Genomic DNA, 24,023 nt, shown 5'->3' with positions numbered 1-24,023 from the left:
TTTAAAAATTGGTGCTGGGCCAATAAGTGATTTTCATGAAAAGCATCTGCCCAATTATTGCAGAGACACTAACCTACAGGATTTAAGGGAGTTCGTGATGGCAGAATACAATATGTTGCAGCAGATTTTTATGATTAGTTTAAATCCTTGAAACTAAATTAAATGAAATATGGCAGTTCCAGAAATTAAATGGAACTTAAAAAATCCAATTTTAAATCTGAATTATGTTGTAAACAACATCACCCAGAAACAAAAGGACAGATGGGAGATTTAGTTTTTAATTGGCTTTTCTTCATTGTAAGATTAATATGCAGTCAATAAAGGATTTTTAAGCAAATGGGAAAATATTAAGATAAATAAAAATTACCCATAGTCTCATTGACAAGGTGGCTCTCGTTCATAATTTGGTCCATTTATGTTGCCTTTTTCTTTTTAACAGCAGTTCAGATATTATTTTGTGTAAAGTTTGGTTTCTTGCTGGTAACTTCACATGGAAATGTGCATATTTGTGTGGGAAATGTATTAAGTCATCCTTTCTCTAACTTTGTTCTTTCATTGACTCGTGTAAGATCCCCTGAAGCCAATCACCCTGTGTACTTTCTTCTCTTGAGACTCCTCTGTAGAATTTCTCCTGTCTGTGAGATGAATGAGTGTGAAGACAGATTTCCAAACTCAGAACGAGAAACAAATGGATGTAAAGTGCTTATTCTTGAGAAGTCATTCAGTGTTCACTTGATCCCTGACTTACCACGGTTTGACCCATGGTTTTGTTTTTACTTTACAATCATGTAAAAGCAATATGCATTCAAGAGAAACTATACTTTGAATTTCAAATTTGAATAATCTCTGAGATTAGCCAGATACAGAGTCTGATACTCTCTGGCAATGCTGGGCAGTGGCAGGGCCTCAGCTGCCATTCAGCCATGTGATCATGAGAAGAAACAACCAAGACTCCACTGTGTACTGTGCTGCTAAGCTAGAGTGTGTGTGGTAGGTTAGGTGGGTCCCATGCATTTTCAACTCGTGGTATTTCCAGTTTAATGCTGGGTTAGCAAATGTAACCCTCTAGGAAGTTGAGGAGTATCTGAAATTAGATACTCTTTTTCCCTCTTCTTAGAAGACCATAAACTAAATGTACTTTGGCATGTAGTATGATAAAATTGCATTTTATGTCTTCTAGAAAGAAAATAACTTAAGGTAAGCACTATTTTTTTTACATAGACATATTTATTTATTTATTTGTTTATTTATTGTTATTATTATTTTTTGTAGTGCCGAGGGTGGAACACGGGGCCACATTGCATCCAGGCAAGCACTCTGTCACTAAGTTAGCTATGTTATCAATCCTTAGACATTTACTTCTGATGCTTTTTCAGAGTAGTAGTATGGGATCTAATAACTAGTTACACAACAGAGATAAATTGTGAAGAATCCTGTTATGTACTCGGAATATTCTCATCCCTGTTCTTAGAATCCTTTCTAAAAAGATTGGTCAGGGAACATCAACAGTCATACCTCCAGGGATGTGTGGAAATGCAGACTGTCATATTCCACTCAGATTCACTGAATTAAAGAGTGCATTTCAACAAGATTCTCAGGTAATCTATATTCATATTTAAAGTTTGAGATGTATGGCTCAGAAAACCAAATAGTATGAATGGAACATCAGACTCCACTTAAGATGGTAAGTCTGGCTGTTGCACGGTAGATGGAATTAAACATAAATTTTAGCTGATTTAGCAATTTCATCAGCATCCTCTCGATACCAGTGTTAACCTCAGATGGCAAGATACGATTGCCAGCAACAGTGTTCTGGAAAGCAGCCAGTCCATTAGTATGAAATGTGTTCTTACTGTAATCTAGCCTCAGTGGAGGATGGATGGCTTCCTGTATGGAGAATAAATGGAGGTTAAGAGATGCAGGAAAGGATGAGCACACACTTGGGTATGTTGATCCTGAGCAAGAGATTAATGTACTCAGTTCCCACAAGGTCCATATGTGTGCTGTTAAGATATTTTCTGCATGCTCCCTGCCATGTGCTGCACAAATTGAGTATTTTCCTCATGCTTCTAGAAATCTTCTGCAGAAGTGAGTGGAAGTCATTAAAACTGTTCATGGGATCTGTTATTAGATCTTCAGCTGTTGGCAGGTATAATCCCTGTGCTTGAGAAAACCCTCAGAATGGAAGATGCCCAGAAAAACATAGGGTCATGTTAAATAAATGCAGGAAATGGAGGGGTAACTTTTGAAGATAATTTCTTGTCAACATCCCTAGGGAGTTAGTGACCAAGAATCTTATGTATCACAGACTTGACAGTTGAGAACAACAATGGATGTGGTAAACTGGTGTGAAGTAACTGCCTAGAAATCAGAATTCTGTTTCCTTAAGACAGTCTGGGAGGTTAAAAGACTTAGAAAGAGTCACTTATTTAATTGAGCTGACAATTGGCGGTGGTGGCTGCACACCATTTAGGTAGACAGGGTTTTGCAAACAACCATACAATGCCTAGTGACCCCATCCATGGGAACTTTTTTGAATGAGAAAAGTCAACTGTATCGCTGGAGTTATAGATCCAACTTGGAGTAAAAATATTAAGCGCTAGCAGTAGTAAGTGGGATCTCTATGTGGAGAACCAGTTAATTGCTTTAATTCTGTTTATTGGTTGACTCTATGGTCCTGGGGAAAATAAAATTTCTTACTATTTCTCAGACTATTTCCAGGATGGATGGCCTATGAAAGGATTATCTCAGGCATGTTGGTCATCTTGTTTCTTGTTAACATCATCATTTCATTCCATAACAAAAATTCCTTTACTTTTTCATTTGTATTTCATGTCAAATTGTAGGCTTAACCACTGTGTATCTTTTAAAAAAAATTTGTTCTTTTTAGTTATACATGATAGTAGAATGTATTTTGACATATGATACATACATGGAATATAACTTCTCATTCTTATAGTTGTACATGATTGGAGTTACACTGATCATGTATTTATATATGAACGTAGAAAAATTATGTCCAATTCATTCTACCAACCTTCCTATTCCCATCTCCCCTCCCTTCCCCACATTCCCCCTGTGTAATCAGGTGAACCTCCACTCTCCCAGCCCTCATTGTGACTCAGCATCTACATATCAGAGAGAACATTCAGCCTTTGTTTTTTTAGGATTGGCTTATTTTGCTTAGCATGGTAGTCTTCAGATTCATCCATTTACTGGCAAATGCCACAATTTTATTCTTCTTTTTGGCTGAGTAATATTCCATTGTGTATATGTACCACATTTTATTTATCTGTTCATCTATTGAAGGTTGATTCCATAGCTTAGCTATTGTGAATTGAGCTGCTATGAACATTGATGAGCCACTGTGTATCTTAAAAAAATGCATTCATTTATTAAGTTCTTGTTGCATTTAGTGATATTAATTAGCCACACAAGAAAAGGAGAATCTTAGATCATTTATGATGCCTTTGGGATATGTTTAATTGGAAGAAATTGGATCTCATACATTGTTTTATTGTGCAGAGTGCTCATTGTTAATAGTAACCATAAAAGCAAAGACCTGTTGCAAAAGGATATTTACAGGCTAGTCTTTGGTTTTGCCAAATGGGACCAACAGTTTCATGTGGGTTCTATCATGAAGATGATGCTTTACTGTTTTAATCTAAATGCCTTTTCATGTTCAGAATGTGCTTGTTCTCCTGTAGCTTTGTAAATATCTATCAATCATGGTCTCTATGCCAGACTCTATGCCAGGTATGGAAATGTCTGTTTTTTCTTAGTAGCTGGTCTGAAGGCTTGGAAAGATTCCCTGTGCTAGAATTATAAGGGAGAATGTCCTTTTAGGACTTACTGGATTCACTGGTGAGAAACTTGCATTTTCACACTTGTGTGTTCCTATAAGGAAAAGATGGATTGATAACGCTAATCATATTTGAGGATGACCTTGCTCTCTTTGGTAGTGTGACTCTTCAAACACTCTTGGGCAGCATTGCCTTCATATTTTAAATAACTGAAAGACAAATTCTATTTAATAGTTTACATAATGATATTTCTAATGTATTCAGAATTCAAATAATATAAAAAAGCTTACTTTTATGTACCAATATGCCAGTAAAACAACTTTCCATTAAAATTAGTCCCCACACTCAAAGCCCATAGCACACTTAAAATCTTGAAAATAAATAATAAGTGTATTAGCCTCCAGTTTGAATAGCCTGCACTTTCCCATAGAGGTGTGTTGGCAGTCAGATCCGTAAAGTCACCGTTTACTTCCTCACATCAAAGTGAGAGGGAAGTTATTTTTAAAACTTGACAGGATTATCAAAATGTATGAAAACTTGACTTTGGGGGTTTTCACACCCACATGAGTCTGTTTTGCAGCACCAGAGAAAAAGAAGAAAAATGGAGGAAATATGAGTTCATTTTGAGAAGTTAGCAACAATAACTACACAATGCTTCTGAGATTTTAAAAGTATTTCTTCTTCTTTTTTTTTTATTTTAGGGAAAAATGAGACTTTCCCTGTGTGTCTGAATTATTGAAGCTCTCTATCTCTGGCACTTCTTTTGCCTGTGTTAATGACCCCACTGTAAATGAACCCTGCTTGTGTGTCTTTTCCTTTGCCACATTTATCTTATATTTGGTTTGACATCAGCTGAAAAAAAAAAGTATGTCAGTCCAGTTCCGGGATATGATACCAGTTCTAGGCCTGGAGATGAGTGATAACACATTTCACAGTGAATCAGAAGTTGGAAGATATTTTTTGTTATAACAGCTGGAAACATTTTGTGCAGTCGGCATGAACACTGCTGACTAATTGCCTTTCCAAGACAGTGAAGGACTGGAGTGTCCCTGGCTGTGAGGTTTTGTAGAAAAGAGAATAATTACCCTATATGGTGAGCCCAACCCAGAGAAACAACTTCAACCAGAACAGATCAGAAGATAGCTTTTTTGAATGCTTACCCTATGCGGACCTTGTTTCCTTTTAACCACATTAATGGTATCATGTGGTAGATAATATTGCTGTCTGCATTTTACATGGGCAGAAACAGGGGAAAGTAACTGGCTTGAATGATTTGTACCTGATTGGGGCTGACAGATGTTCTTAACTGTGATGCTGTACTTGATGCTTTCTGGTGTTTTTCAAATGTTTGAACTAAGTAAAAATTCACATGCATTCTTTTTTAGTTAGAATGCTCACAATCCATTTCTAAGCTTTATCAACTTTGCCCACTGGAGTTTAAAAATACTTTTCTTCTGAAATGATCAAATTCTGGTGATCTGTCAGAATTTAAGCTTGTTAACATGAATGTACTACTTGGCAAAAAGAGAAGTCAGTGTTGAGAAAGCTGATGAAATCTCTTGATTTTTTATAAGCGTTTCTTTGTAAATTGGTTGCCATTCGGATTGTTAGTGATTATGAAATTAATCCATTTAGAGTCATTTTTTAAAAACCTAGGGCCTTTTTTTAGATTGTCATAAAAATTTACATTTCCAACGGTGGAAAAAGAACATTTTTTTAAAAAGGAAGATTCTTAATGTAACTTGTATCTAGAAATACAACAGTTTTATGCTGAGAATATTGTTGGATTTTTAAAATGCGTCAGCTTTGAACTTAAAAACAATTGATGAAAGTTTTATGAAGGTATAATTTACATGCCATAAAGTTTACCTTTTGTAAGTATATTAGTCAGTAATTTTAATAACTCTGTAGACTCGGCCTTAGAATACTTTCACTCAGAAGGTTCTCTCATGCCTGTTTGCAGCCAGTGCCACTCTTGCCCCAGCTCAGCAAGCACTGATCTGATTTTTAATCACATCAACTTTTAAATGTTGACTTCATTTTTCCATTTGCAATTTTTATCTACCTTCAAAGTCATTTGTATCATTATGGATTCACTTAATGAATCCCTTGAGCCTTCGCTACAGTCTCACGTCTGCAGCTTGGGTACCACTGGGTTGAGTACCATAAGGAACTCGGCAGAGAAGATTATGCAGCCAATTGTAATACAGTGAAATCACATATTGTCTTCCCACTCTTTGCATATAAGGCACTTCTGAGTTAATTCCAAGCTTGGGTATCTAAAGAGGAAAATAAAAACCCTTGATGTTCATGGCAGGATGGAATAATAATTGTTGTCTTCTAATTTCTTAGTGGTGATACCCAGAGGTCCCTTCTTCATTCCTGACTTCTCTGTGCCCTGTTGGGTGATACTTTCTTTGTTAGGATCCAAAATACCATTTATAGGCTGATTAAATCTCAAATGATATGAACATATTTTAAGCTGTCTATCTGTCTGCTTTTTCATAAATATGGTTTCCGTGGGCATTGTCTGTTCCTTGGGCGAGATCCAATTATCTTATAATCTCTCCTTTTCCCTCTTCATGGAGACTTTCCCACTTGTCTTTTCATCACTTTATTATTCAAGATCTTTGAGGACTTTTAAAAATTATCTTTTTCCCTCTTTTTAAGGAAAGAGACCTCACTGTGAATTCTAATATCCTGCTGTACTGTAAAGGTGCACCTGGGGAGATGCTGCTCACTGACTGACCCCGCCCCCCATTGAGTGCCTTTGAAATTCAGTGGTAAAGAATACTTGATTTGGGATTCCAGAGAAGTTTGCATGTTTAGTGTGTATTTGTCCCCATTTTTTTCTGGTGGTCCAAGATGTCTCTAGACCAAAATTATTCACCAGTAAGGCTTCTCACCATGTAAAAGGATGCTAATCTCTGGCTGAGAACCAAATGAGCCCTAGGCTCATTTCTAGGCACATTTCTGGGGTTGGTGAGGTCCTGAGATTGCTGCCTGGACATTTCTCACCTTCTCCCTTTCTCACCTCCTTCTTGGTGATCTTCCCATGTAAAGAAACCAAAGGATTTTTGGTAATGTGTAGCTACATGGGAGAGAATCATGTACAGAAGACTCTTCTCAAAGCCAGTGGAACTGGTTTATATTTATCCATCCTGTCTTTTCTTGGACTTTATTATGTGGGTTTAAAAGTTTATTACATGGGTTTTATTATCATTTCTTTTAGCTAAAGCTGACCACAGAAAATAGCAATAACAAAATGGAAAAATCTGAGCAATTCTTCCAATAATTGAAAACAAATCAAACCTTCTGTCTTTAACTGAGGTTTTCCTGTTTTATGTACAACAGTAGGTCTTGAATTTTGATGATCACATTTCCTTATGACTGCTAGGACCATATCCCCAGGAAAGTTACATTTCTCAGGTAAGGTGACATTTAATTTTTCCGTTATGCTTTTTTATCCTTTGGGATGGAATTTGCATACCCTTGTTATTTACTCATCAGGTGACATAAATCAAATCCTATTTTGATCATCTTTAATATCTATGCATCTGGAAATTAAAGCAACCAGGAGAGTGAGACCAGAAGGAAATGAGAGAATCAATTCTGCCACCTGTGTTCATTCATGACTTTGATTATCAAAGGAAAATTCTGGCTCTCGAGAAAATGTTTCCTATTCACTGAGAAAATGTTCAGTTCCATCCGGCATGAGTTTGCCTTCTTTCACTGGTTGGGAGTCTCTCACAGAACAAAAGGTCTACTACTTCCACACAAAGGAAGACACACGCACCATGCACAGGTGGTCCTTCTCCGAACCATCCCTGCTGCCTTTCTTTGCCTCCTTTTTCTTTTGCTCCTTTATTATTTTTCATTTGAGCCTTTGATAGGTGGGAGATAATTTCACTTCTCATATCCTTTAATTTTTTCATATATAGGAATCAGTGCCTGGCTTTAGATTGTTTCTTTCTTTTCTTTTTTTTTCCTAATGGATGCTCTCTAAGGCTCCTCATCATGTTCTCCTGAGCAGTGCATTTTCAGGATGATAAAATGCTTCCCAGCGGATAATTCTGGAACCCCTAGAGGGTCCATGAATGTGTTCTAGTAATGACATTAATTTTAATATCTTTTTAAAACAGCACATTTTTAAACTTTTGTTTAGAATTTTTTTCCCTTATGAAGGAAACGATTTCGGAGCAATGGAGCATGCATCCAGTAACCATGCATGGCAGTTCATGGGGATGCAGTGAGAGTTCTCATTTCTCACTTGGTTTATCACTCAGACCACCAAGAGTAGGTGGCTTTGGGTTCCTATCATTATATAGTATATTAGAAAAATGATAAAAAGAAAATATAAGTATTAATTTATCCAGCATACATAGTTTTTATTTATTGAGATTGCTAAACAAGATAATTCGGGAAGGAGGATTGTGAAAATTTATATCAGATCAAAAAGGCAGAATTTTAAAATAAACATATATAAATATAGTTTTGATTCTAAAATGAATAAGGTACGGTTATCTAAGATTTTGTGCTCAAATCATATTTATCTTATAAATCAAAATTGTTTGACAGTACATAATTTAAGTTGATTAGGAAGAATAAATTTTGTCTTTATATATCATAAATATATCCAAGTTCTATGGATGCATTTCTACTTGAAATTTTATTATTTAAATTAACTATCAGGACAAAGAAAGATAAGGTACATATATACAATGGAGTTTTACTCAGCCATAAAGAAGAATGAAATCATGTCATTTGTAGGAATATGAATGGAATTGGAGAGCATCATGTTAAGTGAAATAAGCCAAAACTGAGAAAGTCAAGGGTTGAATGTTTTCTCTCATATATGGAAGCTAAAGCAAAGAAAGGGGAAAAAATGGAATCAAATGAAAATAAAAGGGAGACCAGTAGAGGAAAGGGACCAAGGAGAGAGAGGAAGGGAAGTTAAGGGGCTGTACTGGGAAATGACACTGACTACGTTAGGTTATGTACATGTACCAATTTATCACAATGACTTCCACTATTATGAATAATTACAAGGCACCAATTTGAAAATTAAAAAAATATCATTCAAAAATATCCAAATTATTTTAAAATTCCTTAGGGTATTCAAGAGGTTAAATAATTCTAAGAGATTCTTAATTCTAAGAAAAAAGTATCAAAAAGTATTGGGGACATAAGTACTTGGATCACAGTAGGGCAAATGAATCATGATGTGCTGACACTTACTTTGGGAATATCATAGGCTTCTGTGCTTCTAACATGGTGCTTTACTTGTATTAGGTGCTTGGTAAATGTTCTCTAAAGGAATTTGCATACACTATATGGTACTTTAGTCATATATTGTTGTTCTCATTTTTTTAAAAAAGGAAATTATATTGAAATATGTGAAAATTAGATAACTTATGGCCACCATGGGGGCCCTCAGATGGGAGATTCATTATAGCAAATGTCTTTCTTCACAGATTCAAGACCAAGCTGTATTAAATGAAGTTTGGTTTTGCCTGAAGGATGAGTTCTTCAATCTTAATGAAAATTATGCCTGCTTTCTTATTCCTAGAAGACTTATAAAATAATTTGCCTATCTGTTCCAAATAAGGTACATTTCCAACTTTCAAAGTCAGCTGTGTGAGCCCTCCTCCTCCACTGTTTTCAAGAATAGGAAACCACATATTTTAAAGTTTGATATAGAAGAAAGAATTCCAGGAATACACATAGACTATTAATAGATTTGAAGTACCGGTATTTTTTTTTTTGTCCTCTTTTCAAGAAGGCTTAATTATCAATGATGTTAGCAATACCTTCCTATTTAAAGCCACTTTTCTTTTTCTTTTTGATGTGTCTTGATTTCAAAGACTGTTGGTGGGAGGTGGGGCAGGAGCTGGAGAGCAAGACCAATGTCATGATCATGACAGTGTTATTGTTCATGCAATGACAGTTTCTCGGAGCTTCCACTCACTTAAGAAGCCCAAACATCAGCCTTCTGTCTTCCTTTCTCCTGTTCTGCCCCTGTATCCACTGAGTCATTGGATGACTCACCCGGTCTGTCCCAGAAGTGTTTTGGGAATCCAGTTCTACTTCTCTGCACAAGTGATTCAGGTTCTCACCCTTGCAGAAGTTCTCCAACTGATTTCTGCTTCCATCACTGTCCTCCTCAGCCTTTCTTCTGCACCCTGTTCAGAGTGCTCTTTCCAAGCCATAGAGCTGAATAGCTCATTGTCTTCCCTCTGTCCCTACATGGCATATAAAAACCTTAAGCTGTGGGCCCCTTCTCTCTTTCCAATTTCATTCTTGTCATTTCCCCCTGCACACCCTAGGTCCCGGTTCTCCCAACGGTTTGCTGGTTTTGACCTCAAGATCTTTGTAGATACAAAGATCTACAAAGGGGTGCCTGAAATCCCCCAGCTGGTTTTCTTGGTGACTCCTCTTGGAAGACAAGCTCCTATGGCATAGACAACATCCTTATTTAGAGAAAGTGCTTCCCCATCATGCCATAGATCCAACATCTGTGCTTCATCCAGAAAGTCTTGAATGTTCAGACCCAGAGAGAACTATTTTCCCTTTTGTCTTTATACTTCATCAGACTATTTAGTGTTGAATAACTTTCCCTACCACATCAGTAAGCCTGTGGCTGTGATGTCACCCTTTCTTAAGTAAGGTTTATTTTAGAGCATATTATAGTGTTTTTCACAGTTTATTAAGGTAAAGTGCAGTGAATTTCTAAAATAGCAACAATTATGCATCCAATGCTCATTTTCACTAAGCTTGTGGCACACTTGGGGACTATGGTAATTGAAAACACACATCTGGATTATTGATACTTGTTAATTCTCCCCAGTTAATTCAAGCAATGATTAGACACTAGCAGAGTAAAAAGCTTTGATTCCCTTGTGCTGCCAACTGGCGATCAAAGCACCACAACCTTTCTCACTAGCTTTTGTTGGAATCTCTCTGACACCAGAGGAAGTAAGATTTTGTTTTGCTTTGTATTTGACGTGTAGGAGAGAAAAAGAATTTGATCAGGCAAGATGTTATTGGTGTGAGCAAGAGTCATTGCCTCAGAAACCAAAATGAAGTCAGAGAATTAAATGACCAGAACTGACTGCTGTATGTTTGTTTCATTGTGCAAAGAAGAAAAAAGAAAAAAAAAAAAAGAAGATGCCATCACCAGAGTGGAGTGCAAAGAGGACAGTAAAGGGAAACTTTAAGCAAATGGGAACATTTTGCAAATGGATATCCAGAGGTTCTCCTTGGAGGACATTCATACAAAGAACTGTCACGAGGGGCTGGGGTTGTGGCTCAGTGGTAGAGCACTTGCCTAGCATGTGTGAGGCACTGGGGTTGAATCTCAGCACCACATATAAATAAATAAATATCCATCAACAACTAATTTAAAAAAACCTTGTAATTAGAGAGTAGAATAACTGAGTGTCACATAGTAAAGGAACATACACAATTCTGGTTCCAAAAAAAGACTGATATTAATTGCACACGGCACTTTGGGGAAAGACCTGTGTTTCTAACCCGAGATAGCAGGCCAGTGGATCCGTCCCAGGACCTTGGGCCTGTCTGTCCTGGTTTGCTCTGCTACTTATAATATGAGGTTTTATGTTCAAACAGCAGAGAGCTTGTATATGTATTTATAAAGATGTGAGATTGCACAGAGGATGGATAATTTGAAGTGGAGTATAAATCAGACTTACTGAAGATGTTTGAAAAAAAATATTAAAACCTATTCCTGAAGCCTGTTAGTGATTCTGGTGAAAATTATTTGAGCTACATGTCAGGCTTTTTTCTTCCAATTTACATGTATAAATTGCATCGATGAAAGTAAATAGATCAAGAGGCTTTTAAAAGAATAAAATTTTTTTCTTCTATTGGTTATTAATATTTCATCTATATCCTAAAAATATTCAGAAACAGAATCCATAAGTTCATTAAAATAGAAATTAGAAGTGGAAAAACATATAATGTGCTGAGGAAATGGTCTTATGAGGAAGGTAGGCCAAGAATAGTTAGCATTCTCGAGTTGTTGTGCGCTCTGAGACAGAAATGGAAATGCAGCTGTCATGGGGCGTACAGAATAAAGTATTTTGATTCATCAAGGAATATGAGTCTTTCCCTAGCAGTAATGTGAAGGTTTCATTCCCCCTTAAATCTCAAGGTTTCCCAGGAATAACTGCCTATGCCACAGGCCCACCCAACTGCCACTGTCCCCTGAGCTGGCTTTGGTGCACTCTGCTGCTCCCCGGAAGGGCTCATTTGCCATGTTACAATCTTCTTTCCTGGATGAAAATCTCTGCCCCATACTCCTTCTTTCCCAGTATGGAAAAGAGCCTGTCGGTTAGTTCCTCACAACATCACTAAGACCAACTCAAGATGTTTAACCAAGATTTCAAGAAGGCTTTTATGTGACAGAAAGGTAAGGGAACAACCTTTAGATGGAACTCTCCCTTGGCTGTCCCTGAACTCTCTCTAGAAGGGTGACAGCAGCCAGCTCTCCTGCTCCCAGTGGGAGCGCCCTTCCTTGTGTCTTCACATCCTTCCCTGGCTCAGGCCCTGCCCTCAGTCCTCTGGTCCAAGTAGAAAGGGATTTTTCATTTTCAGGGGTAAGAACACTAAATGCGCAGTCTCTTCATTTTTCAATACTATATACCTTCAACTACAGTCACCATGCTGTGCAATAGAGCTCTTGAACTTATTCCTCCTGTCTAGTTATAATTATAAGATCCTTTGACCAATACCCACCCAGGCTCTGGTAAACACCATTCTACCCCCTACTTCTAGGAGGCCGATTTTTGTTTTTTAGATGCTTCATATGAGTCAGATCATGTGATATTTGTCTTTCTGTGCCAGGCTTATTTCAGTTAAGCAAAATGTCCTCCAGATTCATCCACATGTGAATGACAAGGTTCCATTATTTTTGTTATTGAATCTTATTCCACTGTGTGTATATATTCTATTGTTAATTATCTAGATTTAGCCACTCCACAATGTCTGTTTCAAAGCATCGTGTTGTATTGGGTACATACAATTTTGTCTTTTTTAAAAATTAAGAAAAACCATATATCACCTGCTTTCCCGCATCATGATTTTAAAAAGATACTGTTGTTCAGACCTAACCAGAACATCCTTTGCACATAGACACTCTGGTACACACAGGGGCTCCTTGAAATGTTGGTAAACTCCCAGAGGTTTGGAGTCTCTTGCTTTCTCTGTCTCTGACCACATTCACTGCCTTCTCACTTCCCATGGGGCCTTTGATCAGCTCTGACTGGGAGAATGGTTCATCCACAGCAGGGTGGATGTTTCTAGTATTAGAGATCCGGTCTCCCCCTGCTCAGCACCAGCCAAGCCCTTGCCATGTTGGAAGAGAGTGAGACCAAGGGAGGAACAAGGACCCTCTAGAAGTCTTCTCAATTGAAAAAGTGGCATGGACAGCCTCAGAGCATTCCTGTATGCTTGCTGCCCACACAGCCTTGTTTTCTAATCACACATGTGTTTGTGTCTGTCATTAGGCTGCAAATTTCTTACAGTCAGAGACTGGGTCTTTTCATGTTTCCATACTCCTCAAATCTTGCCTCTAGGAGATGCTCCTAAATTGATTACCAATACTTAATACTCTTTCCTAACTCTTCGTTAATTGCCACATGAGCAAAGAGATCCCAGGTCCCTTTGCAAGGGCTTATTTTCCTTTTAGCAACAACTGTGCTAGAAGACAAGTGCCCTATTTTATTGAAAAACCTTGCATCCCACTTGCATAGACATAAACCGTCTCTATCATGTATGGTGTTTGAAAAGCTGTTCAGGAAACACTATTTTCAGCTGACATGGAGGCATTGAGGTCTTTTTATTTAGACTTCCCCAAGAGCTGATTTCCTCTCCCTGTGTGCTTTCTGCTGGCACCCGAGTTCAGCGGAGGTGTTCTGGAGCTCAGGGGACCCCAACTGTACAGCAGAAGACTCCAGAGGCTGGTTCAAGTAGTGTTTTAAGTCACAGAAACAGCTCCCGACATTGACTTGGTTTACTGAAGGAACTAATTAAATAATGCTAATAACTGGTGCGGTGACAGAGATGGGTCAAATGTGGCCCTGGCTTCTAAATGGAGAAGGAGGAAAACAGGGAAATGATCTAACTGTAGCTGATGAAGGGTGGGACTTTTATATCAAATATAGATTCATAATAATACTTCTTTTTAAAATGTTTAATCCTGTGTGAATGCCACGAGATTTGGTTTGTGTAGGGACTTTTCTTTAAAGATTCACAGAGGTGAATCTTTCTGGGTGACTAACTGAAAAAAAAAAAAAAAAGCAATGAAATATTCTATTTTGGGTTCCTGCCTGTCTATGCAAAGTTGCCATAATAACAAGAGGAAAGAAATCCCAGGAAAGATGGAAGGGATGGCTTTAGGAGTTAGCACACTCCTGAGATGCCTGTTACTATAGTGTGGATGTTCAGTGTCCCCCAAAGGGCCATATGTTAAAGGCTTGGTCCCCAGTGTGGTGTTACTGGGAGGAGGGAACATCAGGAGGCAGGGCCTAGTGGGAGGTCTTTAGGTCACTCGGGACATAGCCTTAGGGGACTGTCAGATCCTGAGTGCTTCCTCTTCCTCTTTGCTCCATGCCTCGTGATGTAAGTAGTTTTACTCCACCATGTGTTCTCACTGTGATGTGCTGCCTTGTCACCCAGGCCCAAAGCAGTGGGGCCAGTAGATCATGAACTGAAACTTCCAAATCTGGACCAAAATAATCATTTTCTCTTTATAAATTGATTGTGTCAGGTATTTTGTTCACAGTGATGGAAAGTTGACTAAAATACCCATGATGCAGTTCTCACTCTGCCATTTTCAAATCCACTTCAGGCTTCCTTCCCAGGGTGCTCACTGCATTTAATGGCAGACTGGAGCTTTTGGGGTTTACTAGAACTATAATTTCACTTGATAACATTCAGGATATTGGTATAAATTTATGAAAATACTACACAGTAATTTAGAGTCTTGATTTCTGATAGACAAAAGTAAGGGTAAGTTACAGCAAAGAGGAGCAGTTGAGAACCTCATGGGTGAACCTTTAAAGATGATTACAGATTAACTTTTCTCTCTTTGGGAACAGTAGTTCAGAGTTGGCTTCTAATCTTCATTCCCATTAGAAATTTAACCTGTATTAAAGCAATTCATAGAATATGTGTAGTAGTAAAATTTAAGAAAATAACCTATGGATTATATACCATTATGGGAAAGATCAATAAAAAACCATGATAAATTATAAGAGATGCTACCTCTGAGAAAGAAAATGGGATTTGAAGTCTATAAAGTGTCCAATTGCTTTGTATAATTTGAATTTTTCACAATATAACTATATGTTAAATATAAAGATATAAGTATCCAAAGACAATTTTAGAACATATAGGCTTTTGTTTCAGATTTCTTTCAGGGGGAGAAAAGTCGCTGTATTTTATTTATATAACTATGAGATTAAAAATCATTATTTGATAGAAATATTACTTTGGAAGTCCTTATGCATGTTTTTGGTACCTCAGAGTTTTATAAAAGTGGATACTAACAGAAAATATCAGTTGTTACTAATGTATCTTTGACAGTAAGGTGGTTGTTAGAAATTTGTTTTCTTATTTGCTTTCATATATTGTGAAAATATGTGAAAACTTTACACATATATGTACATACACATATTCATATGTACATATATATGTGTGTATGTGTGTGTGTGTGTGTGTGTGTGTAGGTATATGAAATGAAATGTTTTTTTTTCACAGTCTCAGCTTGATTTATATAACCATGAGCCACTTTTTAAAGTAGAATGATAATTTTATTTTATTTTTTGATGGGAAAGTGGGATATACTTAAGTCTATCCTAGGAGTAGTTAAAAATGAAATGAAACCAGGTGTCCCATGACCAACAGTAGAAAAAGAGGTTTTGCATTGGCTTATTGTTTTCACATCAGTTTTTGTACACTTATTTGGGGCTCCCTCCCTTTTTGTTATTGTGCCACACTGATTCCTTGTAGGGAAGAGTCTTCTATTAGAGGTTTAGAGGGAGCATAGAGAATGAGCAGAATGATTGTAGCTTTCACAGGTGTAATTAACTTCTTGTAAAGTACAGTTCTTTGGGATAAATCTTGAAATAGAAAAACTATTTCTAGATCTTGGCTTTTATTCCCTGCCTTTATAATTCAGTTCCTTCCACTTCTGTGCTGCCAGCTTAGAGATTCTTCTAAGAAGCCTTCCAAACTTCCAGTTTGTAACTTGTCTCTTCTTTTTAGTCATATTTTTTCCCTACAGTCTACATATAATAATTTTGGGAACTGCTGCAAGATTTGACCCTAGGTGCCCAGATATGTGTATCAATCATATGAAAACCCAATACTCAGCTGTCAACCCTGTGGTCCGGTTTCTAAACTCAGTATCATTAATTGTCTGGGGTTAGGGAAATAGAAGCAGACAAATCTAGCTATTGTCACTTGATGATTCTTGCACCTAGTTTTTTTTTTTTTTTTAATCACCCTTTTCATTCCACCAGGGAAACAGTCATTCATGGAGGTTTACTGACATTTCTGCATCTGTTTTTGAATGCTTCGGGGATTATTTGACTTTTCCTTTGTGATAGTCTAATGCCAAGTGTTTGTTTGCTCCAATCTATTTTTTAAAAATATTTTTTAAATTGTTGGTGGACCTTTACTTTATTTATCAATTTATTTATATTTGGTGTTGAGAATCGAACCCAGTGCCTCACACATGCCAGGCAAGTGCTCCACCACTGAGTCACAACCCCAGCCCTGCAGTCCATCTTAATAGCCAAGAGACTAATACATTTCATTTTCTCCTTTCTGATAAAAAACAATTGTTTGAGAAAGGGAAGTCTGATTTTGAACCATTTCTATTCTTTTCTAGCATGTTCAAATTATATTATAAAGTAACAACAAAGAAACTTAGAGAAATTCAAGAGGAGATGAACCTGTTGACTCCATTCGTTAATCCTATATCTAAAAGAATAGCCAGAGCATCTTAAAGAAACAAGGTCTTAGTAGACCAGAAGTAGGGATAAGAAGCCCAGCTGTGGACACCACAATGGATGGCACACAGTGGGTCCTCCAAAACAGTTGTTGAATCAAAAAAGCAAAGGGCTGGGGTTGTGGCTCAGTGGCAGAGCACTTGCCTAGCACGCGTGAGGCACTGGGTTTGATCCTCAACACCACATAAAAATAAATAAGCAAATAAAATAAAGGCATGCTGTCCATCTACAACTAAAAAAAAAAGCATAAATAAGAAAACTAAAGGAAAAAAGATTTTTTTCTGAAGAAACTCCATGGATTGTTCATTTGTTTTATGGTGATAATACAGATTGGCTGGGATGTGAATAATAAAATTATATGTTTCTTTGAATCTATTCCATGTTCAATTTCACTGAGTTGTATTTGTAAGGTTTTTGGTATTTTATTAGTCAACTTCCCATTGCTATAATAAAATACCTGAGTCAATGAACTTAAAAGAGAAAGGGTTTATTTTGTCTTGTGGTCCTGGGGACTCTAGCCTAAGATCAGGCGACTCCATTGTTTTGGTTCTCTGGCAAGGGTGGCATACCTTGGAGGGAGGGTGTGGCAGCAAAGCAAATGCTTACACCACTAGCCAGGATACAAAAGAGACCAAGAGAACTGGCTGGGTTCCCGAATCCCCTTTGAGGGCATATCTGCAATGACCCTTGGGCCTCCTCTAGGTCACCTCCTTAATGTTTTACCACCTTCCAATAATGCTACCCTGGATCCCAAGCCTTTAACACATGGGCCTTTGAGGAACACTCATCTAACCCACTTCAAGTCCCTGTGCTTTGATGTTTGCATGGGCATCAGTGCACATAGTACAGGCAACAGACATTTTATTATCTCCATTTAAGTTTTAAATATCATCATCCGGACAGTGAATGCCATTCTAGTGTTTCCATAGGCATGGGGTAAACAGTAGCTAATCAAAGTGGCAAGACTGGTGATCTGTCCCCTCCAGATGATCTTACCTCCAGCATTGACATTTTACCATTTACCTGGTCATTGAGACTGCAGACTGGAATTAACAGACCAGGGACCCAACAGAGTATTTAATCATAAGATGGGAAATATCTTGCAGAGGCTTGAATACATGGGAAAGTTAAAAAAAAAAACAAACTAGAAATTTTCAGTAAACTGAAATATTAGAGAACTTCTTAGCCCTTCTACTGATGTAGAACTTAAAGGCGCTGGTCAGAGACAAAGGCCAGAGGTGGCTAGAGGCAATGACCTTGATTTGCTAAGCGAACCTAGTGCTTTTCTCCTGAAATATGATGCTTTCTTATGACCTAATGGAAAATAGATTCTTTACTCCTTCAACCTCCCTTCCCTAAGGACTTTCTAAATATTTGTTTGGAATAGGTAAGTTTGCTGTTTAACACCAAACAGGTGTTTGGCAAATACAACTGAGATTTCAGATTCTGGTCCATAAAAATATTTTAAGAAACAACTTTGATGGATGGAGCCCATTCCTTGGATCCATGACTTTGACTCAGCAGGAGCAGGGTTTCTGAGGCAACTGCTGCCTTTTTCGAATGGTGACCCTCTATCTCCTGTTTATTCCCATCAATCCACAGGGGAACCATGAGACAAGTGAAGGATAAAGAAGATAAAATGGTAGATTGGGAGCTGAGACTCATTTGGCTCAGGTTTTTGTCTAATCCAGGGCACGGATTTGTCCCTTTTTCATATTAAAGTATTTTAGCCATTTTTAGAGCATTCTGCAATTTCCATTTCAGTGAGGCTTGGAAATTGTGTTCTCTTAGGGAGTTCTCACAGAGGATTGTCACTGTTCAGCTGATGAGTCTGGGAAACACGACTTGTCTTTACACTCTTTTTTTGAGCATTTCAGTGACAAATGACACATCCAAATGATTGCTAAATTAGCCACGCTGGCAGTAAGATTATCTAGAAGGGCAGATTTCCAGCCTGTCCACCCTCATTAGCTAATGCTTACCCAGTTCCTGCATTTGCAGGATGCTGCCCTTCTCTTCAAGTCATTATGGGCCTCTGTTGTTCCCTACTCCATTTGCCTTGAGGAAATGAAAGGTTAAAGGTAAATCAAGTTTTCCCTGAAGAATGTGTTTATGTCATTTCCTCTGTTTAATTTCTACAATCGTTCTACTTAGGTTGAATACATCTTATTTTTCTTGTAAGAAGCAATAGAGCATATTGAAGTAATGGCTTGATGCTGTCCTTTGTCAATTGTGGAGCCTTCCTATGCTAGTGTAGTGGGTCGGTGCAGAAGGTGGAGTCCACAGTCTCTGGTGCTCTCTGCTGACACAGGTTAGAATTCCCGAACAATGAAAACTTTCCAACATGCCATTTCTGTAAAGTGAGACCTGCTTCTTAAGGCCACATTGGGTAGACTTTTAAATTGGAACTATTAAAATCTGCATTTCAAAGCCACCTATTCTGCCCTTGATTCTTTTGAACTGTGGGTGGTCTTCTTCAGTAGACTTCAATATACTTAATTTTTTTTTAAAGGTGACTTTGAATAATTTTTTTTCCTACTTCAGTGCCTCTTTATAATCTGGCCAAAAAGTTATTTAATAATGCACTAAGTAATGAGATTCTGTCTTCAAAATTCACATTGTTTTATAAGACTTTATGATATTAGATTATATTTAATGAGGTGTTAGAAACGTGAATAATTTGGGAGGAATGTAGTTGAGTCACATTGAGTTCTTAGCTTTGTTATGTTAATAATCTAATTCTAATCTTTTTCTTCCTAGAAGTCACCTTCATTTTAACCATTTAATGAATGTTACATTGAAATTTTGTATGCATTGAAATATGTACTTTGTGATATGAGTGATGCTAAACTTCTGTAATTCTTTAAAACAGGGTTTATCAACCCTGGGCTATTGACAGTTTGGTCAGGTTAGTCCTTGTGGTAGGGGGCTGTTATGGGCTATGCAGAATGTTTAGCAGTACTCTTGACCTCCATCCCCCAGAGGCAGTAGAACGCCCCACCCTCCCCATTCTCAGTTGCGGCAACCAAAAATATCTCTGAAATTGACCAATGTCCTTTTGGGGGTAAAGCCACTCTGTTTGAAAAACATTGATTTAAAAGATATACATCCTTTGGTCCCAATAACAAAAAGAGGCACCTCATCTTTGAAAAACAGGGTGAAAATAGGAGCAGTGTTTGGCACAATATCTATAGAAATCCTAGAGTTAAGTAAAACTCAAAGTCAAGGCAGCCTCATTATTTAAATAATATTAGAAGCAGTAAATTGTTTATTTCTATAAGAATATTTCTGGACTAAGTTTGATAACAGACTAAAGTGCTATATGAGGTTCCATCTGGAAAAAGCCAGTACATAAGTTGTATTTTAGACCACTAAAGGAAACTGAGATATCAAACTCAAAATGTTGTTGACCTTGATGAATATTTCCTGAGTATTTTATTATCTTCAACCTATGTAGAAGAACCCAAGTTGGACTAGAAATGTCTTGTTTCATTCCTAATTCCTATATTTTGGAGTATATTAGCAGATACTTCCATCTTGGTTTTCTCTCTACCTTGATCTTCCATGATGTCATATTCTTTTGTGTGTGCGTGTGTGTGTGTGTGTTATGCCTTTATCTCATCTTTCTGCTTTCCTTTCTTATGTTTCTCTACCCTACTACTTGTTATCCCCTGTGGGCTAGTTCTGATCTATCCTCCTTTCCTTCCTCCTCCCCGCCCCCCCATCTTCATTAACTCTCAATCACTCCAAATATAGACCCATGACCCCTTTCCTGTTTTTCCCAATCCCAAACATAGACCTTTTTTTTTTTTTTAGATCATTTGCTGGTAAAACCTGTCCCCAGTTGATATGAGGGTTTTGTAGTTATTATTTATCTCACCTGATGTGACTACAGACACCTGATAGTTCAGGATCATTAATGTGCTGATCTTGAGTCCAGATGCCATCCTTGGGAATAAGTGGTGCCATCTGTCCAGATGCCATCCTTGGGAATAAGTGATGTGTGAAATATTTATTGTGCTGTTTTTCTAAAAATCTGAAAAATTCACATTTGACTCCCCAGGCTTTGGGTAAGGTATAATCACCATGACTTGGAACATTAATTGCTTTCCTTTTGTGTAGCTCTACCTACTGATGAAGCATTCTTTCAATGTTTCAATTAATTTTTTTAAAATTACAGCAATTCATTTTCCTTGATTTAGGAAACAGAATATTCCCTATGGTTCTGTTGATATGCGATATTCATGTCTTTAAAGTGTGAGATTCTTTTGAAGTCTTCTTTTCTTTCTTATTCTGACCATTAAATTCCTCAGGTTTTCTAGATTCTCATGCACAAGACCCTTTTCAATTTCATTGACCCTTTTCCCCACTATCAGGAAGTTTAGGCTTGAGCTGTTGTGTCATTCTCCGTTATGCATTATCACATCCTTTCCTGTGTCCTGACCTATTGGGACTCTGTGGAGTCTCATTCCATGCATTTCTATGACTTGGCTTTGCCTCTAGCAATGTAGCAACTGGTGCTTTTCTGCTCCTTCAAGACACACAGGCTCCGCAATGTTGTGTGTTTCGATAGCATGTTCTGTTCTTTTATTAACTGCCTCTCCCTGACCAGAAGGCCCTTTTCTCAAAAATATGTTTTCATGATGCCATTCACATTCCTATTCTCCAAACATCCTTCCTGCATCAAATGTGCATTGGTTGCATTTTATGGGAGGGTTATGTTCCCCAAAACCTAAGAATACAAAACTTGGAAAGTGAGGCCTAATTTTTCTCTTAGGAAATGATTCACATTACATAAAATTGTATGCACAAAGTGACAGTCTTTTAATGTTTTATATAACTATTTTTAATTCACATTAAATAAGACCATATTGGAACTCTACCAAAAGTTAATGTGACTTTGTATTAATTACCATCAGCACTTTAGCTGTGGTTTGTGGTGTTTTACCACCTACATGCTCCAGTACACAGATCCTTCAATTATAAATAGTTTAGCTTTCTGAACACTCTAAAAGTATTTTAGAATATAAAACTTCTAAGCCACTTTTAATAGATAATTTGATTTTTTTGTGAGTGTGTGTGTGACTAAGATGAAAGAATAATGGGAGATTTTTATTAAGGAGAAGAGCTGTACCCAACTGGTATAGAAAATGGATCATTACCAACTTAGAGGGGCGTTAGTGGTACACCCCAGATCTCCATCCTGAGAGTAATGTCTTGAGCCACACTTTGGCTCTGTGTTGGAAGAAGCCTTAAATAGTATGCTTGTTGTGTGAGTTTGATCTGCTATAAAAAAATGCCATATACTGGGTGGCTTAAATAATAAAAACTTATTTCTCATCATTCTAGAGGCTGGGAGGTACTGGCTGATTCACTTCTTGCTGAGGGCCCCTCTTCCTCATTAGTAGAAGGCTGTCTACTCACTATTTTCTCACATGTTAGAGAGAGAAAGTCTCACCTGAACATGTCAAACATTTGAGAAAGTGTCACCCTGGAAAGGTCTTGGTGTAAACATTTTTAAAATGGAGCAGAATAAAGTTACCTCACTGGCTGGTTGAGAAGCACTTTGTCTTGGGGTCTCTTCCCTGTCATAGAAGGACACTAATCCCCTGTTTGGGTTTCACCCTTATAACTTCAGAGAAACCCGATTACTTCCCAAAGGCCTTCTCCAAACATCACATTGGAGATTAGTGCTCTAACTAATACAAATTTGAGGAACACACAGAAATTTAGTCCATAACATTATCTTATTAATGTACTGGTTAGTAACAGAATCAAATGAGTATAATTCACTAAAATAATGGATAAGACCGCACAAAGTCATGTTCATGTTAATGACACTGAAAGTTCTTTATGCCCCCCAGATCAGTTCTGTAAGTATTGGATTGAGCAAAGCTTAACATTATGAATTAATGGAAAATACTGTGGATTTGGATAACCAGAATAAATTGTGTATTGTGACTTGATAAGGCAAACCCAGAACAATGACCTATGCAGCAAGGTGTGTGGCTCTTAGGAACTGGCTGTCTCCCTGCCCTCTCCCAAGTGGTCAGCCTGTTTGCTGTGTTGCTGGCATCTGGCCTTCCTTCTGCTCTCTTACCTTGGGATCTTATTCATGCATATGTGTGTGTGTGTGTGTGTGTGTGTGTATGTATTTTTTTCTGTTTTCAAATCTTTTGTGCAAATAGACTTTTAGCTGCCTGATCACAAGCACTGTTCATGTTTACATGCTCCAGCGCTAACAGAGTACTTGATATGTAAAACCCTCTTACTTCACAATTACCAAGTTGCCTCAATGATCCATTTCCAAGAGCATTTTAACAAAGCAACAGACATCCACAAGAGAGTAAGTCAATTTCTGAGATTTTTTTTTAATCCAAATGATATAAGGAATAGTTAATGGAACTGGAATTGTCTAGGTTGGAAAATAATCGTGTATAAAAAAATCTGTTACAATTTTTGGAACATAGAGAATGTGATACAGAAAGGAAATGAAAAAGACTAATTAAGTATTAATAATGGTGTCACCCTGGAAAGGTCTTGGTGTAAACATTTGTAAAATGGGGCAGAATAAAAGTGGTTATCTCCCTGGCCAGGTGAGAAGCACTTTGTCTTGGCAAGGTGCTGGTACTCAGCGTCCAGGAAGAGGCACCACTTTCTCTACTCTTCTGCCTGTAGGTCCTACTACTTCTACCTCATCTCCCTCCTCCTATAGAGGTTTTTAGAAACAAAGAAGATGAGGTTAAAAAGGTAAAGTGGTTTAAGACTTCTTCAAAGGATGTGAAAGGAAGAACTCTAAAGAAAGTCTTCGTCCATTTCTTTCATGGATAGGCTGACCGTATTCAAACTTTTGAGAAAGCATCATATCAAAGGTGGAGGTGAATTGGTTTGTGTTGCTTCAGCAGGCAGAGCCAGGGCTCATGGGTCAATGTTTTCCACCCCACCAAAAGGACTGGGCAGCAGGTGCAATCAGAACTTTTAACCATTGCAGCTGGAGCTGCTGTTAGAATCAGGAAATCTTCATCTTTAGTAAAGTGTTCCTCAGAAGTGGGGAAGCAGAAAAATAGCCATCAGGGCTGGATTGAGGGGACTTTCCCATTGGAAGGGAGAACCTCTACATGCCTTTTAAACTAAAAAATTACACTAACATTGTTTACTTTAAAATTAAAAATATCCTGTTCTC

The 24,023-nt window shown here is 37.6% G+C and overlaps 1 protein-coding gene and 1 pseudogene across 3 annotated transcripts in view; both read left to right on the top strand.

Annotated features, from left to right (window-relative positions):
* The window catches only part of Dclk1 (doublecortin like kinase 1), a 327,730-nt gene that overhangs the window by 25,706 nt on the left and 278,001 nt on the right, over nt 1-24,023 (top strand). The window lies entirely within an intron of this gene.
* The window catches only part of LOC125616168, a 36,397-nt pseudogene that overhangs the window by 361 nt on the left and 12,013 nt on the right, over nt 1-24,023 (top strand).

Source organism: Marmota marmota, unplaced genomic scaffold (assembly GCF_001458135.2).
Source record: "Marmota marmota marmota unplaced genomic scaffold, marMar, whole genome shotgun sequence".
Taxonomy (NCBI): Eukaryota; Metazoa; Chordata; class Mammalia; order Rodentia; family Sciuridae; genus Marmota; species Marmota marmota.
The sequence above is the reverse complement of the archived record's forward strand: the minus strand, read 5'-3'. Positions and strand labels throughout refer to the sequence as shown.